The sequence below is a fragment of the Hyla sarda genome, unplaced genomic scaffold (assembly GCF_029499605.1).
Source record: "Hyla sarda isolate aHylSar1 unplaced genomic scaffold, aHylSar1.hap1 scaffold_747, whole genome shotgun sequence".
Taxonomy (NCBI): domain Eukaryota; kingdom Metazoa; phylum Chordata; class Amphibia; order Anura; family Hylidae; genus Hyla; species Hyla sarda.
Window position 1 is genome coordinate 66,898 of NW_026610770.1, and position 20,838 is coordinate 87,735.

The following is a 20,838-nucleotide window of genomic DNA, read 5'->3' on the forward strand; positions in this document are numbered from 1 at the left end:
AGTGTAAACAACAACAACCCAGCTTTGTTGTGTATGTAACCATAGGGATTTGTGATGTCACCTAGAACCTTCACAGCAGCGACAGCTTTATGAGGAGCATCAGCACTGCTCTGCCTGAGCAGAACCATCACCGCCATAGGTTGTCAAATAACCCGGGTTTAACCCACACAGGTAAGTCCAATGGGGTGCAGGCATGTCCTCTATGCTTACAGCTTCCCGTGGGTGTTGGTTTGATACCGTTTGGGGACAGCCAAGGAGGCATCTGCAGGCAACAAAGGTAGGTGTGTGCTTGTGTGTGTGTTTCCTATGCAGATCCTAAGCCCAGTGTCACATGCAAGTAGGAGGAGTAAGAAGGGTTCCTGGCAAATCCGGGTTATGGATTGCATTTAAAAAGGCCCCGTGGGAGTGCAATGGGCCCCTGTCTTGCTGCTTAGCAATAATGGTATGGGTTTAGGTTCTGCTGTGTGTACTGGTGGTTGACTGCCCCCCAGCCCAGAGTGTGCATGGAAAATTGTCTGGCAGCCTCCCTGACAGCAAGCAGTGATAGTGCCCATGAAGGGCACCTTGTTGGGCCCGCCCCTTTCACGGTTATCGCTTCTCGGCCTTTTGGCTAAGATCAAGTGTAGTATCTGTTCTTATCAGTTTAATATCTGATACGTCCCCTATCTGGGGACCATATATTAAATGGATTTTTGAGAACGGGGGCCGATTTCGAAGCTTGCTTCCGTCGCCCTATGCATTGACCCGATATGGCAGTATCTTCGGGTACAGTGCACCACCCCCTTACAGGGTTAAAAAGAAAGATTCCTACTTTCATTGCTACCTGCTTGCTGGCTAGCCAGCTAGCCAGCCCTGTGGGCCTTGCTGCTGCTGCAGCCAAAAAACAAAAGGTGGTGCTGCTGCTGCTTCTGCTGCTTCTGCTTCTGCTTGTGTCTGGCCGCTGTTGGAGCGTCCAGGCACAGGACTTCTGCTGCTGCTGACAAAATGGCCTCCTTAATTGGATCATTTGAGTAGCCAGCACACCTGTGCAGGTAGGGCATGACATGATAGGCAGCTGCCTTGATAGCGGGTGGGTGCTGAATGTTCCTAATTGACAAAATAAGATTAATGCTTATGAAGAAATATAAAATCTCATCCCTTCCCCAATATCGCGCCACACCCCTACCCCTTAATTCCCTGGTTGAACTTGATGGACATATGTCTTTTTTCGACCGTACTAACTATGTAACTATGTAACATAACATGGGGGGGGGGGGGGGGGTCTCCTGGCTGTTCACACAGGTGTGTCATTGCTGTACATTGACCATGCATTGCTTCTGTGGTATTGCAAAGGCAAAGACAAATGCTTCCAGCCATCCATTGCACTAATGGATTGGTCATCAGCTGGCTGTCTATGTCCCGCATCAATATAGACCAAAGTACAGAGGGTTAGGCTATGCTATTGTGCACCTACCTGATGCATCAGAAGGTGCGAGGCCCTTGCTAAATTCTGTGCACAGACTTTGAGATCTATACTTTAGACTGTATCTAAACCTGCTCCAACATGGACTGACATTCTGGCCTACTTTCAGCCGATGCGACTTGTCTGTCGCTGAACAGTTGCTTTTTATGTATTCAGCACCTATGTATAATGTTGTAAAAATGCTCTAGAAGCTAAAGTCGCAGAAATGTCACACATATTTGGCCTGCAACTTTCTGTGCGACAAATTCAGACAGGAAAAATCAGTATAAATCCTTAGAAAATTATCCCCCAGTGTCTCCATCTGCTGGCGGTATTGAATAAGCATTGCTGCACTGATGGGGTATGCATTAGACGAAAAAAAAGAAGAAAAAGAAGAATAATACGCCCAGAAAAGAGGCGAAAAGGAGAAAAACGTAAAAAAACGTGAAAAAAAAGTAAGAGGAAGAGAAGGGAAAAAAAGGTGGAAATGGGTTTAAAAGTGATTTCGGCGGAGAAATATATATATATATATATATATATATATATATATATATATATATATATATATATGCGCACACACACACATATATATAAACGTATTCTCCGTTGAGATATTGCAGCCGCTGCTGTGTCCAGGCCCAGGAGCCTTAGCACTGTGCTGTGATGTCACTCAATACCACTGACATCACTAGGTGTAAACAACATCTCTCCTTTGCTGTGTATGTGACTATGGAGCTGTTTGGTGATGTCGTCTATTATGGCCTTCATAGAAGCAACAGGAGATTGTTGCATCCATCTAGAACCCTCAGAACTACAGTGCTATGATGTCACTCACTTCCACAGGCCTTGCAGAGTGTAAACAACAACAACCCAGCTTTGTTGTGTATGTAACCATAGGGATTTGTGATGTCACCTAGAACCTTCACAGCAGCGACAGCTTTATGAGGAGCATCAGCACTGCTCTGCCTCAGCAGAACCATCACCGCCATAGGTTGTCAAATAACCCGGGTTTAACCCACACAGGTAAGTCCAATGGGGTGCAGGCATGTCCTCTATGCTTACAGCTTCCCGTGGGTGTTGGTTTGATACCGTTTGGGGACAGCCAAGGAGGCATCTGCAGGCAACAAAGGTAGGTGTGTGCTTGTGTGTGTGTTTCCTATGCACATCCTAAGCCCAGTGTCACATGCAAGTAGGAGGAGTAAGAAGGGTTCCTGGCAAATCCGGGTTATGGATTGCATTTAAAAAGGCCCCGTGGGAGTGCAATGGGCCCCTGTCTTGCTGCTTAGCAATAATGGTATGGGTTTAGGTTCTGCTGTGTGTACTGGTGGTTGACTGCCCCCCAGCCCAGAGTGTGCATGGAAAATTGTCTGGCAGCCTCCCTGACAGCAAGCAGTGATAGTGCCCATGAAGGGCACCTTGTTGGGCCCGCCCCTTTCACGGTTATCGCTTCTCGGCCTTTTGGCTAAGATCAAGTGTAGTATCTGTTCTTATCAGTTTAATATCTGATACGTCCCCTATCTGGGGACCATATATTAAATGGATTTTTGAGAACGGGGGCCGATTTCGAAGCTTGCTTCCGTCGCCCTATGCATTGACCCGATATGGCAGTATCTTCGGGTACAGTGCACCACCCCCTTACAGGGTTAAAAAGAAAGATTCCTACTTTCATTGCTACCTGCTTGCTGGCTAGCCAGCTAGCCAGCCCTGTGGGCCTTGCTGCTGCTGCAGCCAAAAAACAAAAGGTGGTGCTGCTGCTGCTTCTGCTGCTTCTGCTTCTGCTTGTGTCTGGCCGCTGTTGGAGCGTCCAGGCACAGGACTTCTGCTGCTGCTGACTAAATGGCCTCCTTAATTGGATCATTTGAGTAGCCAGCACACCTGTGCAGGTAGGGCATGACATGATAGGCAGCTGCCTTGATAGCGGGTGGGTGCTGAATGTTCCTAATTGACAAAATAAGATTAATGCTTATGAAGAAATATAAAATCTCATCCCTTCCCCAATATCGCGCCACACCCCTACCCCTTAATTCCCTGGTTGAACTTGATGGACATATGTCTTTTTTCGACCGTACTAACTATGTAACTATGTAACATAACATGGGGGGGGGGGGTCTCCTGGCTGTTCACACAGGTGTGTCATTGCTGTACATTGACCATGCATTGCTTCTGTGGTATTGCAAAGGCAAAGACAAATGCTTCCAGCCATCCATTGCACTAATGGATTGGTCATCAGCTGGCTGTCTATGTCCCGCATCAATATAGACCAAAGTACAGAGGGTTAGGCTATGCTATTGTGCACCTACCTGATGCATCAGAAGGTGCGAGGCCCTTGCTAAATTCTGTGCACAGACTTTGAGATCTATACTTTAGACTGTATCTAAACCTGCTCCAACATGGACTGACATTCTGGCCTACTTTCAGCCGATGCGACTTGTCTGTCGCTGAACAGTCGCTTTTTATGTATTCAGCACCTATGTATAATGTTGTAAAAATGCTCTAGAAGCTAAAGTCGCAGAAATGTCACACATATTTGGCCTGCAACTTTCTGTGCGACAAATTCAGACAGGAAAAATCAGTATAAATCCTTAGAAAATTATCCCCCAGTGTCTCCATCTGCTGGCGGTATTGAATAAGCATTGCTGCACTGATGGGGTATGCATTAGACGGAAAAAAAGAAGAAAAAGAAGAATAATACGCCCAGAAAAGAGGCGAAAAGGAGAAAAACGTAAAAAAACGTGAAAAAAAAGTAAGAGGAAGAGAAGGGAAAAAAAGGTGGAAATGGGTTTAAAAGTGATTTCGGCGGAGAAATATATATATATATATATATATATATATATATATATATATACGCGCACACACACACATATATATAAACGTATTCTCCGTTGAGATATTGCAGCCGCTGCTGTGTCCAGGCCCAGGAGCCTTAGCACTGTGCTGTGATGTCACTCAATACCACTGACATCACTAGGTGTAAACAACATCTCTCCTTTGCTGTGTATGTGACTATGGAGCTGTTTGGTGATGTCGTCTATTATGGCCTTCATAGAAGCAACAGGAGATTGTTGCATCCATCTAGAACCCTCAGAACTACAGTGCTATGATGTCACTCACTTCCACAGGCCTTGCAGAGTGTAAACAACAACAACCCAGCTTTGTTGTGTATGTAACCATAGGGATTTGTGATGTCACCTAGAACCTTCACAGCAGCGACAGCTTTATGAGGAGCATCAGCACTGCTCTGCCTGAGCAGAACCATCACCGCCATAGGTTGTCAAATAACCCGGGTTTAACCCACACAGGTAAGTCCAATGGGGTGCAGGCATGTCCTCTATGCTTACAGCTTCCCGTGGGTGTTGGTTTGATACCGTTTGGGGACAGCCAAGGAGGCATCTGCAGGCAACAAAGGTAGGTGTGTGCTTGTGTGTGTGTTTCCTATGCAGATCCTAAGCCCAGTGTCACATGCAAGTAGGAGGAGTAAGAAGGGTTCCTGGCAAATCCGGGTTATGGATTGCATTTAAAAAGGCCCCGTGGGAGTGCAATGGGCCCCTGTCTTGCTGCTTAGCAATAATGGTATGGGTTTAGGTTCTGCTGTGTGTACTGGTGGTTGACTGCCCCCCAGCCCAGAGTGTGCATGGAAAATTGTCTGGCAGCCTCCCTGACAGCAAGCAGTGATAGTGCCCATGAAGGGCACCTTGTTGGGCCCGCCCCTTTCACGGTTATCGCTTCTCGGCCTTTTGGCTAAGATCAAGTGTAGTATCTGTTCTTATCAGTTTAATATCTGATACGTCCCCTATCTGGGGACCATATATTAAATGGATTTTTGAGAACGGGGGCCGATTTCGAAGCTTGCTTCCGTCGCCCTATGCATTGACCCGATATGGCAGTATCTTCGGGTACAGTGCACCACCCCCTTACAGGGTTAAAAAGAAAGATTCCTACTTTCATTGCTACCTGCTTGCTGGCTAGCCAGCTAGCCAGCCCTGTGGGCCTTGCTGCTGCTGCAGCCAAAAAACAAAAGGTGGTGCTGCTTCTGCTTCTGCTTGTGTCTGGCCGCTGTTGGAGCGTCCAGGCACAGGACTTCTGCTGCTGCTGACTAAATGGCCTCCTTAATTGGATCATTTGAGTAGCCAGCACACCTGTGCAGGTAGGGCATGACATGATAGGCAGCTGCCTTGATAGCGGGTGGGTGCTGAATGTTCCTAATTGACAAAATAAGATTAATGCTTATGAAGAAATATAAAATCTCATCCCTTCCCCAATATCGCGCCACACCCCTACCCCTTAATTCCCTGGTTGAACTTGATGGACATATGTCTTTTTTCGACCGTACTAACTATGTAACTATGTAACATAACATGGGGGGGGGGGGGGTCTCCTGGCTGTTCACACAGGTGTGTCATTGCTGTACATTGACCATGCATTGCTTCTGTGGTATTGCAAAGGCAAAGACAAATGCTTCCAGCCATCCATTGCACTAATGGATTGGTCATCAGCTGGCTGTCTATGTCCCGCATCAATATAGACCAAAGTACAGAGGGTTAGGCTATGCTATTGTGCACCTACCTGATGCATCAGAAGGTGCGAGGCCCTTGCTAAATTCTGTGCACAGACTTTGAGATCTATACTTTAGACTGTATCTAAACCTGCTCCAACATGGACTGACATTCTGGCCTACTTTCAGCCGATGCGACTTGTCTGTCGCTGAACAGTCGCTTTTTATGTATTCAGCACCTATGTATAATGTTGTAAAAATGCTCTAGAAGCTAAAGTCGCAGAAATGTCACACATATTTGGCCTGCAACTTTCTGTGCGACAAATTCAGACAGGAAAAATCAGTATAAATCCTTAGAAAATTATCCCCCAGTGTCTCCATCTGCTGGCGGTATTGAATAAGCATTGCTGCACTGATGGGGTATGCATTAGACGAAAAAAAAGAAGAAAAAGAAGAATAATACGCCCAGAAAAGAGGCGAAAAGGAGAAAAACGTAAAAAAACGTGAAAAAAAAGTAAGAGGAAGAGAAGGGAAAAAAAGGTGGAAATGGGTTTAAAAGTGATTTCGGCGGAGAAATATATATATATATATATATATATATATATATATATATATATATACGCGCACACACACACATATATATAAACGTATTCTCCGTTGAGATATTGCAGCCGCTGCTGTGTCCAGGCCCAGGAGCCTTAGCACTGTGCTGTGATGTCACTCAATACCACTGACATCACTAGGTGTAAACAACATCTCTCCTTTGCTGTGTATGTGACTATGGAGCTGTTTGGTGATGTCGTCTATTATGGCCTTCATAGAAGCAACAGGAGATTGTTGCATCCATCTAGAACCCTCAGAACTACAGTGCTATGATGTCACTCACTTCCACAGGCCTTGCAGAGTGTAAACAACAACAACCCAGCTTTGTTGTGTATGTAACCATAGGGATTTGTGATGTCACCTAGAACCTTCACAGCAGCGACAGCTTTATGAGGAGCATCAGCACTGCTCTGCCTGAGCAGAACCATCACCGCCATAGGTTGTCAAATAACCCGGGTTTAACCCACACAGGTAAGTCCAATGGGGTGCAGGCATGTCCTCTATGCTTACAGCTTCCCGTGGGTGTTGGTTTGATACCGTTTGGGGACAGCCAAGGAGGCATCTGCAGGCAACAAAGGTAGGTGTGTGCTTGTGTGTGTGTTTCCTATGCAGATCCTAAGCCCAGTGTCACATGCAAGTAGGAGGAGTAAGAAGGGTTCCTGGCAAATCCGGGTTATGGATTGCATTTAAAAAGGCCCCGTGGGAGTGCAATGGGCCCCTGTCTTGCTGCTTAGCAATAATGGTATGGGTTTAGGTTCTGCTGTGTGTACTGGTGGTTGACTGCCCCCCAGCCCAGAGTGTGCATGGAAAATTGTCTGGCAGCCTCCCTGACAGCAAGCAGTGATAGTGCCCATGAAGGGCACCTTGTTGGGCCCGCCCCTTTCACGGTTATCGCTTCTCGGCCTTTTGGCTAAGATCGAGTGTAGTTCTGCTCACTTGGTCTGGCCAGAGGGTGTCTGGGGTACCCGGCTCCTTTGCCTGGGGGGATCGTCCTTCTTAACGGAGGGACTTCACCCCCCTGCTGCTATCAGGGAGCCGGCTTAGTCCCCAGACAACGGGAGGCGATCCCCACCTACCTACTTCGGTGGGGGAGGTGTCTGGACATCATGGACATGGAGGAAGATTGCGGTTTTTCTTCGGAAGGCGTGCCGCCTTTTGCGAGACTTCGGAATGGAGTTCGTATTTCCCTGCTCGATGTCCGGAAGAAGGAAAGAGGCCTTGTCTTTGTCGTGGAAGAAGTGCTGTTTAAGTTGCTGGAAGTCAAGAGGGAGCAAATCCTATCCATGCTTGAGTTTCCCAGAAGTGGATACTACGACGTGGTGCTGGCTTCTGAAGAGGACTATGAGTCATTTTGGAACATATTGCAGCAAAAGAAGGTATGTCCGGTTTTGGAAGGGGTGGAGATAGTTCCACATTTCCCACGTAGAGAACGATTGGTGACTATAAGGATGTATAGCCCATATACTTCGGAGGAGGATATCGTTACCTTTTTGTCTCGATTCTGTGACAGTGTTCTGCCTAAAGGCAAGGTATTTAATCAATATGGACTATGGACCACCAAGTGGAGGTTCCATGTGAAATTTAAAATGGCAGATGGCAAGTTAGTGATCCCCCCAGGACGGTTTAAAATTGGTTCTGTGAACGGGGATCTGTATTTTTCTGGCATGCAAGATTTTTGCCGCAAATGTAAACAGTACGGTCACAGAAAGGAGGATTGCACGTTTTTGTGGTGTTTCAAGTGTCAAGAGGAGGGTCACGACGTGGAAAATTGTCAAAAGAAAAGGAAATGCCATCTGTGTGGTGAGGAGGGCCATCTTCTTGGCTCGTGTCCTAAGAAAAAGTCTGAGAAAAATTCAGAGAAAAAGGAAGCTGTAAAAAGAAGCAGAGAGGAACCAGCTGAAGTGAAAGAACCAGAAGTGGAGCAGGTTCCAACTAGAAGACCTACAGAGCAGAAGAAGAAGAGAGAGGAGGAAGTGTATGTGCCAGTGCAGTATTTTGGTGTGCTTGGTGGTTTGTTGGAAAATTTGTCGGAAGCAGAAAGAAAAACGTTTGACAAAGATATGATGGATCTAAAGATAGGCTTGAAGAACCGGGAGGAAGAAGCTCGGGATAAAGTCTATTTTTCTTTCAAGGCAGACATGAACCGTTTTGTTGAAACGTATAAAATTCCAGGCTGGTTGGCGTCTCAAGTTAAGAAAGATATAGCAAATGGCAATATCAGTCGAGGACTGATAGACTTTCTAATGGTGTTTGCATGGAGGAAGGGGATGACCTTCTAATTTGGTTTTGCTTAATTAGAAAGTAATGTTTGGTTTTGCTATTTTATGTTGTTTCTTATTTTGTTTTTAAATGTTCTATTTTGTTTCATTAGTGTTTAAGAAAAGAAATAAAAACATGTTACCTGATGATGAACACAAAATTGAGTTCCAAATAAGATCTTGGAACTCTGAGTGAGTTCTGAGGGCTAACTTAAAAAAAAAAATCTGTTCTTATCAGTTTAATATCTGATACGTCCCCTATCTGGGGACCATATATTAAATGGATTTTTGAGAACGGGGGCCGATTTCGAAGCTTGCTTCCGTCGCCCTATGCATTGACCCGATATGGCAGTATCTTCGGGTACAGTGCACCACCCCCTTACAGGGTTAAAAAGAAAGATTCCTACTTTCATTGCTACCTGCTTGCTGGCTAGCCAGCTAGCCAGCCCTGTGGGCCTTGCTGCTGCTGCAGCCAAAAAACAAAAGGTGGTGCTGCTGCTGCTTCTGCTGCTTCTGCTTCTGCTTGTGTCTGGCCGCTGTTGGAGCGTCCAGGCACAGGACTTCTGCTGCTGCTGACTAAATGGCCTCCTTAATTGGATCATTTGAGTAGCCAGCACACCTGTGCAGGTAGGGCATGACATGATAGGCAGCTGCCTTGATAGCGGGTGGGTGCTGAATGTTCCTAATTGACAAAATAAGATTAATGCTTATGAAGAAATATAAAATCTCATCCCTTCCCCAATATCGCGCCACACCCCTACCCCTTAATTCCCTGGTTGAACTTGATGGACATATGTCTTTTTTCGACCGTACTAACTATGTAACTATGTAACATAACATGGGGGGGGGGGGGGTCTCCTGGCTGTTCACACAGGTGTGTCATTGCTGTACATTGACCATGCATTGCTTCTGTGGTATTGCAAAGGCAAAGACAAATGCTTCCAGCCATCCATTGCACTAATGGATTGGTCATCAGCTGGCTGTCTATGTCCCGCATCAATATAGACCAAAGTACAGAGGGTTAGGCTATGCTATTGTGCAACTACCTGATGCATCAGAAGGTGCGAGGCCCTTGCTAAATTCTGTGCACAGACTTTGAGATCTATACTTTAGACTGTATCTAAACCTGCTCCAACATGGACTGACATTCTGGCCTACTTTCAGCCGATGCGACTTGTCTGTCGCTGAACAGTCGCTTTTTATGTATTCAGCACCTATGTATAATGTTGTAAAAATGCTCTAGAAGCTAAAGTCGCAGAAATGTCACACATATTTGGCCTGCAACTTTCTGTGCGACAAATTCAGACAGGAAAAATCAGTATAAATCCTTAGAAAATTATCCCCCAGTGTCTCCATCTGCTGGCGGTATTGAATAAGCATTGCTGCACTGATGGGGTATGCATTAGACGAAAAAAAAGAAGAAAAAGAAGAAAAATACGCCCAGAAAAGAGGCGAAAAGGAGAAAAACGTAAAAAAACGTGAAAAAAAAGTAAGAGGAAGAGAAGGGAAAAAAAGGTGGAAATGGGTTTAAAAGTGATTTCGGCGGAGAAATATATATATATATATATATATATATATATATATATATATACGCGCACACACACACATATATATAAACGTATTCTCCGTTGAGATATTGCAGCCGCTGCTGTGTCCAGGCCCAGGAGCCTTAGCACTGTGCTGTGATGTCACTCAATACCACTGACATCACTAGGTGTAAACAACATCTCTCCTTTGCTGTGTATGTGACTATGGAGCTGTTTGGTGATGTCGTCTATTATGGCCTTCATAGAAGCAACAGGAGATTGTTGCATCCATCTAGAACCCTCAGAACTACAGTGCTATGATGTCACTCACTTCCACAGGCCTTGCAGAGTGTAAACAACAACAACCCAGCTTTGTTGTGTATGTAACCATAGGGATTTGTGATGTCACCTAGAACCTTCACAGCAGCGACAGCTTTATGAGGAGCATCAGCACTGCTCTGCCTGAGCAGAACCATCACCGCCATAGGTTGTCAAATAACCCGGGTTTAACCCACACAGGTAAGTCCAATGGGGTGCAGGCATGTCCTCTATGCTTACAGCTTCCCGTGGGTGTTGGTTTGATACCGTTTGGGGACAGCCAAGGAGGCATCTGCAGGCAACAAAGGTAGGTGTGTGCTTGTGTGTGTGTTTCCTATGCAGATCCTAAGCCCAGTGTCACATGCAAGTAGGAGGAGTAAGAAGGGTTCCTGGCAAATCCGGGTTATGGATTGCATTTAAAAAGGCCCCGTGGGAGTGCAATGGGCCCCTGTCTTGCTGCTTAGCAATAATGGTATGGGTTTAGGTTCTGCTGTGTGTACTGGTGGTTGACTGCCCCCCAGCCCAGAGTGTGCATGGAAAATTGTCTGGCAGCCTCCCTGACAGCAAGCAGTGATAGTGCCCATGAAGGGCACCTTGTTGGGCCCGCCCCTTTCACGGTTATCGCTTCTCGGCCTTTTGGCTAAGATCAAGTGTAGTATCTGTTCTTATCAGTTTAATATCTGATACGTCCCCTATCTGGGGACCATATATTAAATGGATTTTTGAGAACGGGGGCCGATTTCGAAGCTTGCTTCCGTCGCCCTATGCATTGACCCGATATGGCAGTATCTTCGGGTACAGTGCACCACCCCCTTACAGGGTTAAAAAGAAAGATTCCTACTTTCATTGCTACCTGCTTGCTGGCTAGCCAGCTAGCCAGCCCTGTGGGCCTTGCTGCTGCTGCAGCCAAAAAACAAAAGGTGGTGCTGCTGCTGCTGCTTCTGCTGCTTCTGCTTCTGCTTGTGTCTGGCCGCTGTTGGAGCGTCCAGGCACAGGACTTCTGCTGCTGCTGACTAAATGGCCTCCTTAATTGGATCATTTGAGTAGCCAGCACACCTGTGCAGGTAGGGCATGACATGATAGGCAGCTGCCTTGATAGCGGGTGGGTGCTGAATGTTCGTAATTGACAAAATAAGATTAATGCTTATGAAGAAATATAAAATCTCATCCCTTCCCCAATATCGCGCCACACCCCTACCCCTTAATTCCCTGGTTGAACTTGATGGACATATATCTTTTTTCGACCGTACTAACTATGTAACTATGTAACATAACATGGGGGGGGGGGGGGGGGTCTCCTGGCTGTTCACACAGGTGTGTCATTGCTGTACATTGACCATGCATTGCTTCTGTGGTATTGCAAAGGCAAAGACAAATGCTTCCAGCCATCCATTGCACTAATGGATTGGTCATCAGCTGGCTGTCTATGTCCCGCATCAATATAGACCAAAGTACAGAGGGTTAGGCTATGCTATTGTGCACCTACCTGATGCATCAGAAGGTGCGAGGCCCTTGCTAAATTCTGTGCACAGACTTTGAGATCTATACTTTAGACTGTATCTAAACCTGCTCCAACATGGACTGACATTCTGGCCTACTTTCAGCCGATGCGACTTGTCTGTCGCTGAACAGTCGCTTTTTATGTATTCAGCACCTATGTATAATGTTGTAAAAATGCTCTAGAAGCTAAAGTCGCAGAAATGTCACACATATTTGGCCTGCAACTTTCTGTGCGACAAATTCAGACAGGAAAAATCAGTATAAATCCTTAGAAAATTATCCCCCAGTGTCTCCATCTGCTGGCGGTATTGAATAAGCATTGCTGCACTGATGGGGTATGCATTAGACGGAAAAAAAGAAGAAAAAGAAGAATAATACGCCCAGAAAAGAGGCGAAAAGGAGAAAAATGTAAAAAAACGTGAAAAAAAAGTAAGAGGAAGAGAAGGGAAAAAAAGGTGGAAATGGGTTTAAAAGTGATTTCGGCGGAGAAATATATATATATATATATATATATATATATATATATATACGCGCACACACACACATATATATAAACGTATTCTCCGTTGAGATATTGCAGCCGCTGCTGTGTCCAGGCCCAGGAGCCTTAGCACTGTGCTGTGATGTCACTCAATACCACTGACATCACTAGGTGTAAACAACATCTCTCCTTTGCTGTGTATGTGACTATGGAGCTGTTTGGTGATGTCGTCTATTATGGCCTTCATAGAAGCAACAGGAGATTGTTGCATCCATCTAGAACCCTCAGAACTACAGTGCTATGATGTCACTCACTTCCACAGGCCTTGCAGAGTGTAAACAACAACAACCCAGCTTTGTTGTGTATGTAACCATAGGGATTTGTGATGTCACCTAGAACCTTCACAGCAGCGACAGCTTTATGAGGAGCATCAGCACTGCTCTGCCTGAGCAGAACCATCACCGCCATAGGTTGTCAAATAACCCGGGTTTAACCCACACAGGTAAGTCCAATGGGGTGCAGGCATGTCCTCTATGCTTACAGCTTCCCGTGGGTGTTGGTTTGATACCGTTTGGGGACAGCCAAGGAGGCATCTGCAGGCAACAAAGGTAGGTGTGTGCTTGTGTGTGTGTTTCCTATGCAGATCCTAAGCCCAGTGTCACATGCAAGTAGGAGGAGTAAGAAGGGTTCCTGGCAAATCCGGGTTATGGATTGCATTTAAAAAGGCCCCGTGGGAGTGCAATGGGCCCCTGTCTTGCTGCTTAGCAATAATGGTATGGGTTTAGGTTCTGCTGTGTGTACTGGTGGTTGACTGCCCCCCAGCCCAGAGTGTGCATGGAAAATTGTCTGGCAGCCTCCCTGACAGCAAGCAGTGATAGTGCCCATGAAGGGCACCTTGTTGGGCCCGCCCCTTTCACGGTTATCGCTTCTCGGCCTTTTGGCTAAGATCAAGTGTAGTATCTGTTCTTATCAGTTTAATATCTGATACGTCCCCTATCTGGGGACCATATATTAAATGGATTTTTGAGAACGGGGGCCGATTTCGAAGCTTGCTTCCGTCGCCCTATGCATTGACCCGATATGGCAGTATCTTCGGGTACAGTGCACCACCCCCTTACAGGGTTAAAAAGAAAGATTCCTACTTTCATTGCTACCTGCTTGCTGGCTAGCCAGCTAGCCAGCCCTGTGGGCCTTGCTGCTGCTGCAGCCAAAAAACAAAAGGTGGTGCTGCTGCTGCTTCTGCTGCTTCTGCTTCTGCTTGTGTCTGGCCGCTGTTGGAGCGTCCAGGCACAGGACTTCTGCTGCTGCTGACTAAATGGCCTCCTTAATTGGATCATTTGAGTAGCCAGCACACCTGTGCAGGTAGGGCATGACATGATAGGCAGCTGCCTTGATAGCGGGTGGGTGCTGAATGTTCCTAATTGACAAAATAAGATTAATGCTTATGAAGAAATATAAAATCTCATCCCTTCCCCAATATCGCGCCACACCCCTACCCCTTAATTCCCTGGTTGAACTTGATGGACATATGTCTTTTTTCGACCGTACTAACTATGTAACTATGTAACATAACATGGGGGGGGGGGGGGGGGGGTCTCCTGGCTGTTCACACAGGTGTGTCATTGCTGTACATTGACCATGCATTGCTTCTGTGGTATTGCAAAGGCAAAGACAAATGCTTCCAGCCATCCATTGCACTAATGGATTGGTCATCAGCTGGCTGTCTATGTCCCGCATCAATATAGACCAAAGTACAGAGGGTTAGGCTATGCTATTGTGCACCTACCTGATGCATCAGAAGGTGCGAGGCCCTTGCTAAATTCTGTGCACAGACTTTGAGATCTATACTTTAGACTGTATCTAAACCTGCTCCAACATGGACTGACATTCTGGCCTACTTTCAGCCGATGCGACTTGTCTGTCGCTGAACAGTCGCTTTTTATGTATTCAGCACCTATGTATAATGTTGTAAAAATGCTCTAGAAGCTAAAGTCGCAGAAATGTCACACATATTTGGCCTGCAACTTTCTGTGCGACAAATTCAGACAGGAAAAATCAGTATAAATCCTTAGAAAATTATCCCCCAGTGTCTCCATCTGCTGGCGGTATTGAATAAGCATTGCTGCACTGATGGGGTATGCATTAGACGAAAAAAAAGAAGAAAAAGAAGAATAATACGCCCAGAAAAGAGGCGAAAAGGAGAAAAACGTAAAAAAACGTGAAAAAAAAGTAAGAGGAAGAGAAGGGAAAAAAAGGTGGAAATGGGTTTAAAAGTGATTTCGGCGGAGAAATATATATATATATATATATATATATATATATACGCGCGCACACACACATATATATAAACGTATTCTCCGTTGAGATATTGCAGCCGCTGCTGTGTCCAGGCCCAGGAGCCTTAGCACTGTGCTGTGATGTCACTCAATACCACTGACATCACTAGGTGTAAACAACATCTCTCCTTTGCTGTGTATGTGACTATGGAGCTGTTTGGTGATGTCGTCTATTATGGCCTTCATAGAAGCAACAGGAGATTGTTGCATCCATCTAGAACCCTCAGAACTACAGTGCTATGATGTCACTCACTTCCACAGGCCTTGCAGAGTGTAAACAACAACAACCCAGCTTTGTTGTGTATGTAACCATAGGGATTTGTGATGTCACCTAGAACCTTCACAGCAGCGACAGCTTTATGAGGAGCATCAGCACTGCTCTGCCTGAGCAGAACCATCACCGCCATAGGTTGTCAAATAACCCGGGTTTAACCCACACAGGTAAGTCCAATGGGGTGCAGGCATGTCCTCTATGCTTACAGCTTCCCGTGGGTGTTGGTTTGATACCGTTTGGGGACAGCCAAGGAGGCATCTGCAGGCAACAAAGGTAGGTGTGTGCTTGTGTGTGTGTTTCCTATGCAGATCCTAAGCCCAGTGTCACATGCAAGTAGGAGGAGTAAGAAGGGTTCCTGGCAAATCCGGGTTATGGATTGCATTTAAAAAGGCCCCGTGGGAGTGCAATGGGCCCCTGTCTTGCTGCTTAGCAATAATGGTATGGGTTTAGGTTCTGCTGTGTGTACTGGTGGTTGACTGCCCCCCAGCCCAGAGTGTGCATGGAAAATTGTCTGGCAGCCTCCCTGACAGCAAGCAGTGATAGTGCCCATGAAGGGCACCTTGTTGGGCCCGCCCCTTTCACGGTTATCGCTTCTCGGCCTTTTGGCTAAGATCAAGTGTAGTATCTGTTCTTATCAGTTTAATATCTGATACGTCCCCTATCTGGGGACCATATATTAAATGGATTTTTGAGAACGGGGGCCGATTTCGAAGCTTGCTTCCGTCGCCCTATGCATTGACCCGATATGGCAGTATCTTCGGGTACAGTGCACCACCCCCTTACAGGGTTAAAAAGAAAGATTCCTACTTTCATTGCTACCTGCTTGCTGGCTAGCCAGCTAGCCAGCCCTGTGGGCCTTGCTGCTGCTGCAGCCAAAAAACAAAAGGTGGTGCTGCTGCTGCTTCTGCTGCTTCTGCTTCTGCTTCTGCTTGTGTCTGGCCGCTGTTGGAGCGTCCAGGCACAGGACTTCTGCTGCTGCTGACTAAATGGCCTCCTTAATTGGATCATTTGAGTAGCCAGCACACCTGTGCAGGTAGGGCATGACATGATAGGCAGCTGCCTTGATAGCGGGTGGGTGCTGAATGTTCCTAATTGACAAAATAAGATTAATGCTTATGAAGAAATATAAAATCTCATCCCTTCCCCAATATCGCGCCACACCCCTACCCCTTAATTCCCTGGTTGAACTTGATGGACATATGTCTTTTTTCGACCGTACTAACTATGTAACTATGTAACATAACATGGGGGGGGGGGGGGGTCTCCTGGCTGTTCACACAGGTGTGTCATTGCTGTACATTGACCATGCATTGCTTCTGTGGTATTGCAAAGGCAAAGACAAATGCTTCCAGCCATCCATTGCACTAATGGATTGGTCATCAGCTGGCTGTCTATGTCCCGCATCAATATAGACCAAAGTACAGAGGGTTAGGCTATGCTATTGTGCACCTACCTGATGCATCAGAAGGTGCGAGGCCCTTGCTAAATTCTGTGCACAGACTTTGAGATCTATACTTTAGACTGTATCTAAACCTGCTCCAACATGGACTGACATTCTGGCCTACTTTCAGCCGATGCGACTTGTCTGTCGCTGAACAGTCGCTTTTTATGTATTCAGCACCTATGTATAATGTTGTAAAAATGCTCTAGAAGCTAAAGTCGCAGAAATGTGACACATATTTGGCCTGCAACTTTCTGTGCGACAAATTCAGACAGGAAAAATCAGTATAAATCCTTAGAAAATTATCCCCCAGTGTCTCCATCTGCTGGCGGTATTGAATAAGCATTGCTGCACTGATGGGGTATGCATTAGACGAAAAAAAAGAAGAAAAAGAAGAATAATACGCCCAGAAAAGAGGCGAAAAGGAGAAAAACGTAAAAAAACGTGAAAAAAAAGTAAGAGGAAGAGAAGGGAAAAAAAGGTGGAAATGGGTTTAAAAGTGATTTCGGCGGAGAAATATATATATATATATATATATATATATATATATATACGCGCACACACACACATGTATATAAACGTATTCTCCGTTGAGATATTGCAGCCGCTGCTGTGTCCAGGCCCAGGAGCCTTAGCACTGTGCTGTGATGTCACTCAATACCACTGACATCACTAGGTGTAAACAACATCTCTCCTTTGCTGTGTATGTGACTATGGAGCTGTTTGGTGATGTCGTCTATTATGGCCTTCATAGAAGCAACAGGAGATTGTTGCATCCATCTAGAACCCTCAGAACTACAGTGCTATGATGTCTCTCACTTCCACAGGTCTTGCAGAGTGTAAACAAGAACAACCCAGCTTTGTTGTGTATGTAACCATAGGGATTTGTGATGTCACCTAGAACCTTCACAGCAGCGACAGCTTTATGAGGAGCATCAGCACTGCTCTGCCTGAGCAGAACCATCACCGCCATAGGTTGTCAAATAACCCGGGTTTAACCCACACAGGTAAGTCCAATGGGGTGCAGGCATGTCCTCTATGCTTACAGCTTCCCGTGGGTGTTGGTTTGATACCGTTTGGGGACAGCCAAGGAGGCATCTGCAGGCAACAAAGGGAGGTGTGTGCTTGTGTGTGTGTTTCCTATGCAGATCCTAAGCCCAGTGTCACATGCAAGTAGGAGGAGTAAGAAGGGTTCCTGGCAAATCCGGGTTATGGATTGCATTTAAAAAGGCCCCGTGGGAGTGCAATGGGCCCCTGTCTTGCTGCTTAGCAATAATGGTATGGGTTTAGGTTCTGCTGTGTGTACTGGTGGTTGACTGCCCCCCAGCCCAGAGTGTGCATGGAAAATTGTCTGGCAGCCTCCCTGACAGCAAGCAGTGATAGTGCCCATGAAGGGCACCTTGTTGGGCCCGCCCCTTTCACGGTTATCGCTTCTCGGCCTTTTGGCTAAGATCAAGTGTAGTATCTGTTCTTATCAGTTTAATATCTGATACGTCCCCTATCTGGGGACCATATATTAAATGGATTTTTGAGAACGGGGGCCGATTTCGAAGCTTGCTTCCGTCGCCCTATGCATTGACCCGATATGGCAGTATCTTCGGGTACAGTGCACCACCCCCTTACAGGGTTAAAAAGAAAGATTCCTACTTTCATTGCTACCTGCTTGCTGGCTAGCCAGCTAGCCAGCCCTGTGGGCCTTGCTGCTGCTGCAGCCAAAAAACAAAAGGTGGTGCTGCTGCTGCTTCTGCTGCTTCTGCTTCTGCTTGTGTCTGGCCGCTGTTGGAGCGTCCAGGCACAGGACTTCTGCTGCTGCTGACTAAATGGCCTCCTTAATTGGATCATTTGAGTAGCCAGCACACCTGTGCAGGTAGGGCATGACATGATAGGCAGCTGCCTTGATAGCGGGTGGGTGCTGAATGTTCCTAATTGACAAAATAAGATTAATGCTTATGAAGAAATATAAAATCTCATCCCTTCCCCAATATCGCGCCACACCCCTACCCCTTAATTCCCTGGTTGAACTTGATGGACATATGTCTTTTTTCGACCGTACTAACTATGTAACTATGTAACATAACATGGGGGGGGGGGGGGGTCTCCTGGCTGTTCACACAGGTGTGTCATTGCTGTACATTGACCATGCATTGCTTCTGTGGTATTGCAAAGGCAAAGACAAATGCTTCCAGCCATCCATTGCACTAATGGATTGGTCATCAGCTGGCTGTCTATGTCCCGCATCAATATAGACCAAAGTACAGAGGGTTAGGCTATGCTATTGTGCACCTACCTGATGCATCAGAAGGTGCGAGGCCCTTGCTAAATTCTGTGCACAGACTTTGAGATCTATACTTTAGACTGTATCTAAACCTGCTCCAACATGGACTGACATTCTGGCCTACTTTCAGCCGATGCGACTTGTCTGTCGCTGAACAGTCGCTTTTTATGTATTCAGCACCTATGTATAATGTTGTAAAAATGCTCTAGAAGCTAAAGTCGCAGAAATGTCACACATATTTGGCCTGCAACTTTCTGTGCGACAAATTCAGACAGGAAAAATCAGTATAAATCCTTAGAAAATTATCCCCCAGTGTCTCCATCTGCTGGCGGTATTGAATAAGCATTGCTGCACTGATGGGGTATGCATTAGACGAAAAAAAAGAAGAAAAAGAAGAATAATACGCCCAGAAAAGAGGCGAAAAGGAGAAAAACGTAAAAAAACGTGGAAAAAAAAGTAAGAGGAAGAGAAGGGAAAAAAAGGTGGAAATGGGTTTAAAAGTGATTTCGGCGGAGAAATATATATATATATATATATATATATATATATATACGCGCACACACACACATATATATAAACGTATTCTCCGTTGAGATATTGCAGCCGCTGCTGTGTCCAGGCCCAGGAGCCTTAGCACTGTGCTGTGATGTCACTCAATACCACTGACATCACTAGGTGTAAACAACATCTCTCCTTTGCTGTGTATGTGACTATGGAGCTGTTTGGTGATGTCGTCTATTATGGCCTTCATAGAAGCAACAGGAGATTGTTGCATCCATCTAGAACCCTCAGAACTACAGTGCTATGATGTCACTCACTTCCACAGGCCTTGCAGAGTGTAAACAACAACAACCCAGCTTTGTTGTGTATGTAACCATAGGGATTTGTGATGTCACCTAGAACCTTCACAGCAGCGACAGCTTTATGAGGAGCATCAGCACTGCTCTGCCTGAGCAGAACCATCACCGCCATAGGTTGTCAAATAACCCGGGTTTAACCCACACAGGTAAGTCCAATGGGGTGCAGGCATGTCCTCTATGCTTACAGCTTCCCGTGGGTGTTGGTTTGATACCGTTTGGGGACAGCCAAGGAGGCATCTGCAGGCAACAAAGGTAGGTGTGTGCTTGTGTGTGTGTTTCCTATGCAGATCCTAAGCCCAGTGTCACATGCAAGTAGGAGGAGTAAGAAGGGTTCCTGGCAAATCCGGGTTATGGATTGCATTTAAAAAGGCCCCGTGGGAGTGCAATGGGCCCCTGTCTTGCTGCTTAGCAATAATGGTATGGGTTTAGGTTCTGCTGTGTGTACTGGTGGTTGACTGCCCCCCAGCCCAGAGTGTGCATGGAAAATTGTCTGGCAGCCTCCCTGACAGCAAGCAGTGATAGTGCCCATGAAGGGCACCTTGTTGGGCCCGCCCCTTTCACGGTTATCGCTTCTCGGCCTTTTGGCTAAGATCAAGTGTAGTATCTGTTCTTATCAGTTTAATATCTGATACGTCCCCTATCTGGGGACCATATATTAAATGGATTTTTGAGAACGGGGGCCGATTTCGAAGCTTGCTTCCGTCGCCCTATGCATTGACCCGATATGGCAGTATCTTCGGGTACAGTGCACCACCCCCTTACAGGGTTAAAAAGAAAGATTCCTACTTTCATTGCTACCTGCTTGCTGGCTAGCCAGCTAGCCAGCCCTGTGGGCCTTGCTGCTGCTGCAGCCAAAAAACAAAAGGTGGTGCTGCTGCTGCTTCTGCTGCTTCTGCTTCTGCTTGTGTCTGGCCGCTGTTGGAGCGTCCAGGCACAGGACTTCTGCTGCTGCTGACTAAATGGCCTCCTTAATTGGATCATTTGAGTAGCCAGCACACCTGTGCAGGTAGGGCATGACATGATAGGCAGCTGC

The 20,838-nt window shown here is 46.2% G+C and overlaps 9 non-coding genes across 9 annotated transcripts; all 9 read left to right on the forward strand.

Annotated features, from left to right (window-relative positions):
• The first annotated feature begins 590 nt into the window (after positions 1 to 590).
• On the forward strand, positions 591 to 781 carry LOC130345199 (U2 spliceosomal RNA). Its single transcript, XR_008883941.1, has one exon. It is a non-coding gene; the product is annotated as a U2 spliceosomal RNA (small nuclear RNA).
• A 2,102-nt stretch (positions 782 to 2,883) lies between these two features.
• LOC130345200 (U2 spliceosomal RNA) lies at positions 2,884 to 3,074 on the forward strand. The gene has a single exon (XR_008883942.1). It is a non-coding gene; the product is annotated as a U2 spliceosomal RNA (small nuclear RNA).
• A 2,085-nt stretch (positions 3,075 to 5,159) lies between these two features.
• On the forward strand, positions 5,160 to 5,350 carry LOC130345202 (U2 spliceosomal RNA). The gene has a single exon (XR_008883943.1). It is a non-coding gene; the product is annotated as a U2 spliceosomal RNA (small nuclear RNA).
• Positions 5,351 to 8,978: 3,628 nt separating this feature from the next.
• On the forward strand, positions 8,979 to 9,171 carry LOC130345169 (U2 spliceosomal RNA). The gene has a single exon (XR_008883923.1). It is a non-coding gene; the product is annotated as a U2 spliceosomal RNA (small nuclear RNA).
• A 2,087-nt stretch (positions 9,172 to 11,258) lies between these two features.
• LOC130345203 (U2 spliceosomal RNA) lies at positions 11,259 to 11,449 on the forward strand. The gene has a single exon (XR_008883944.1). It is a non-coding gene; the product is annotated as a U2 spliceosomal RNA (small nuclear RNA).
• A 2,091-nt stretch (positions 11,450 to 13,540) lies between these two features.
• On the forward strand, positions 13,541 to 13,731 carry LOC130345204 (U2 spliceosomal RNA). The gene has a single exon (XR_008883945.1). It is a non-coding gene; the product is annotated as a U2 spliceosomal RNA (small nuclear RNA).
• A 2,084-nt stretch (positions 13,732 to 15,815) lies between these two features.
• On the forward strand, positions 15,816 to 16,006 carry LOC130345205 (U2 spliceosomal RNA). Its single transcript, XR_008883946.1, has one exon. It is a non-coding gene; the product is annotated as a U2 spliceosomal RNA (small nuclear RNA).
• A 2,090-nt stretch (positions 16,007 to 18,096) lies between these two features.
• Positions 18,097 to 18,287, forward strand: LOC130345206 (U2 spliceosomal RNA). Its single transcript, XR_008883949.1, has one exon. It is a non-coding gene; the product is annotated as a U2 spliceosomal RNA (small nuclear RNA).
• Positions 18,288 to 20,370: 2,083 nt separating this feature from the next.
• On the forward strand, positions 20,371 to 20,561 carry LOC130345207 (U2 spliceosomal RNA). Its single transcript, XR_008883950.1, has one exon. It is a non-coding gene; the product is annotated as a U2 spliceosomal RNA (small nuclear RNA).
• The last annotated feature ends 277 nt before the right edge of the window (positions 20,562 to 20,838 follow it).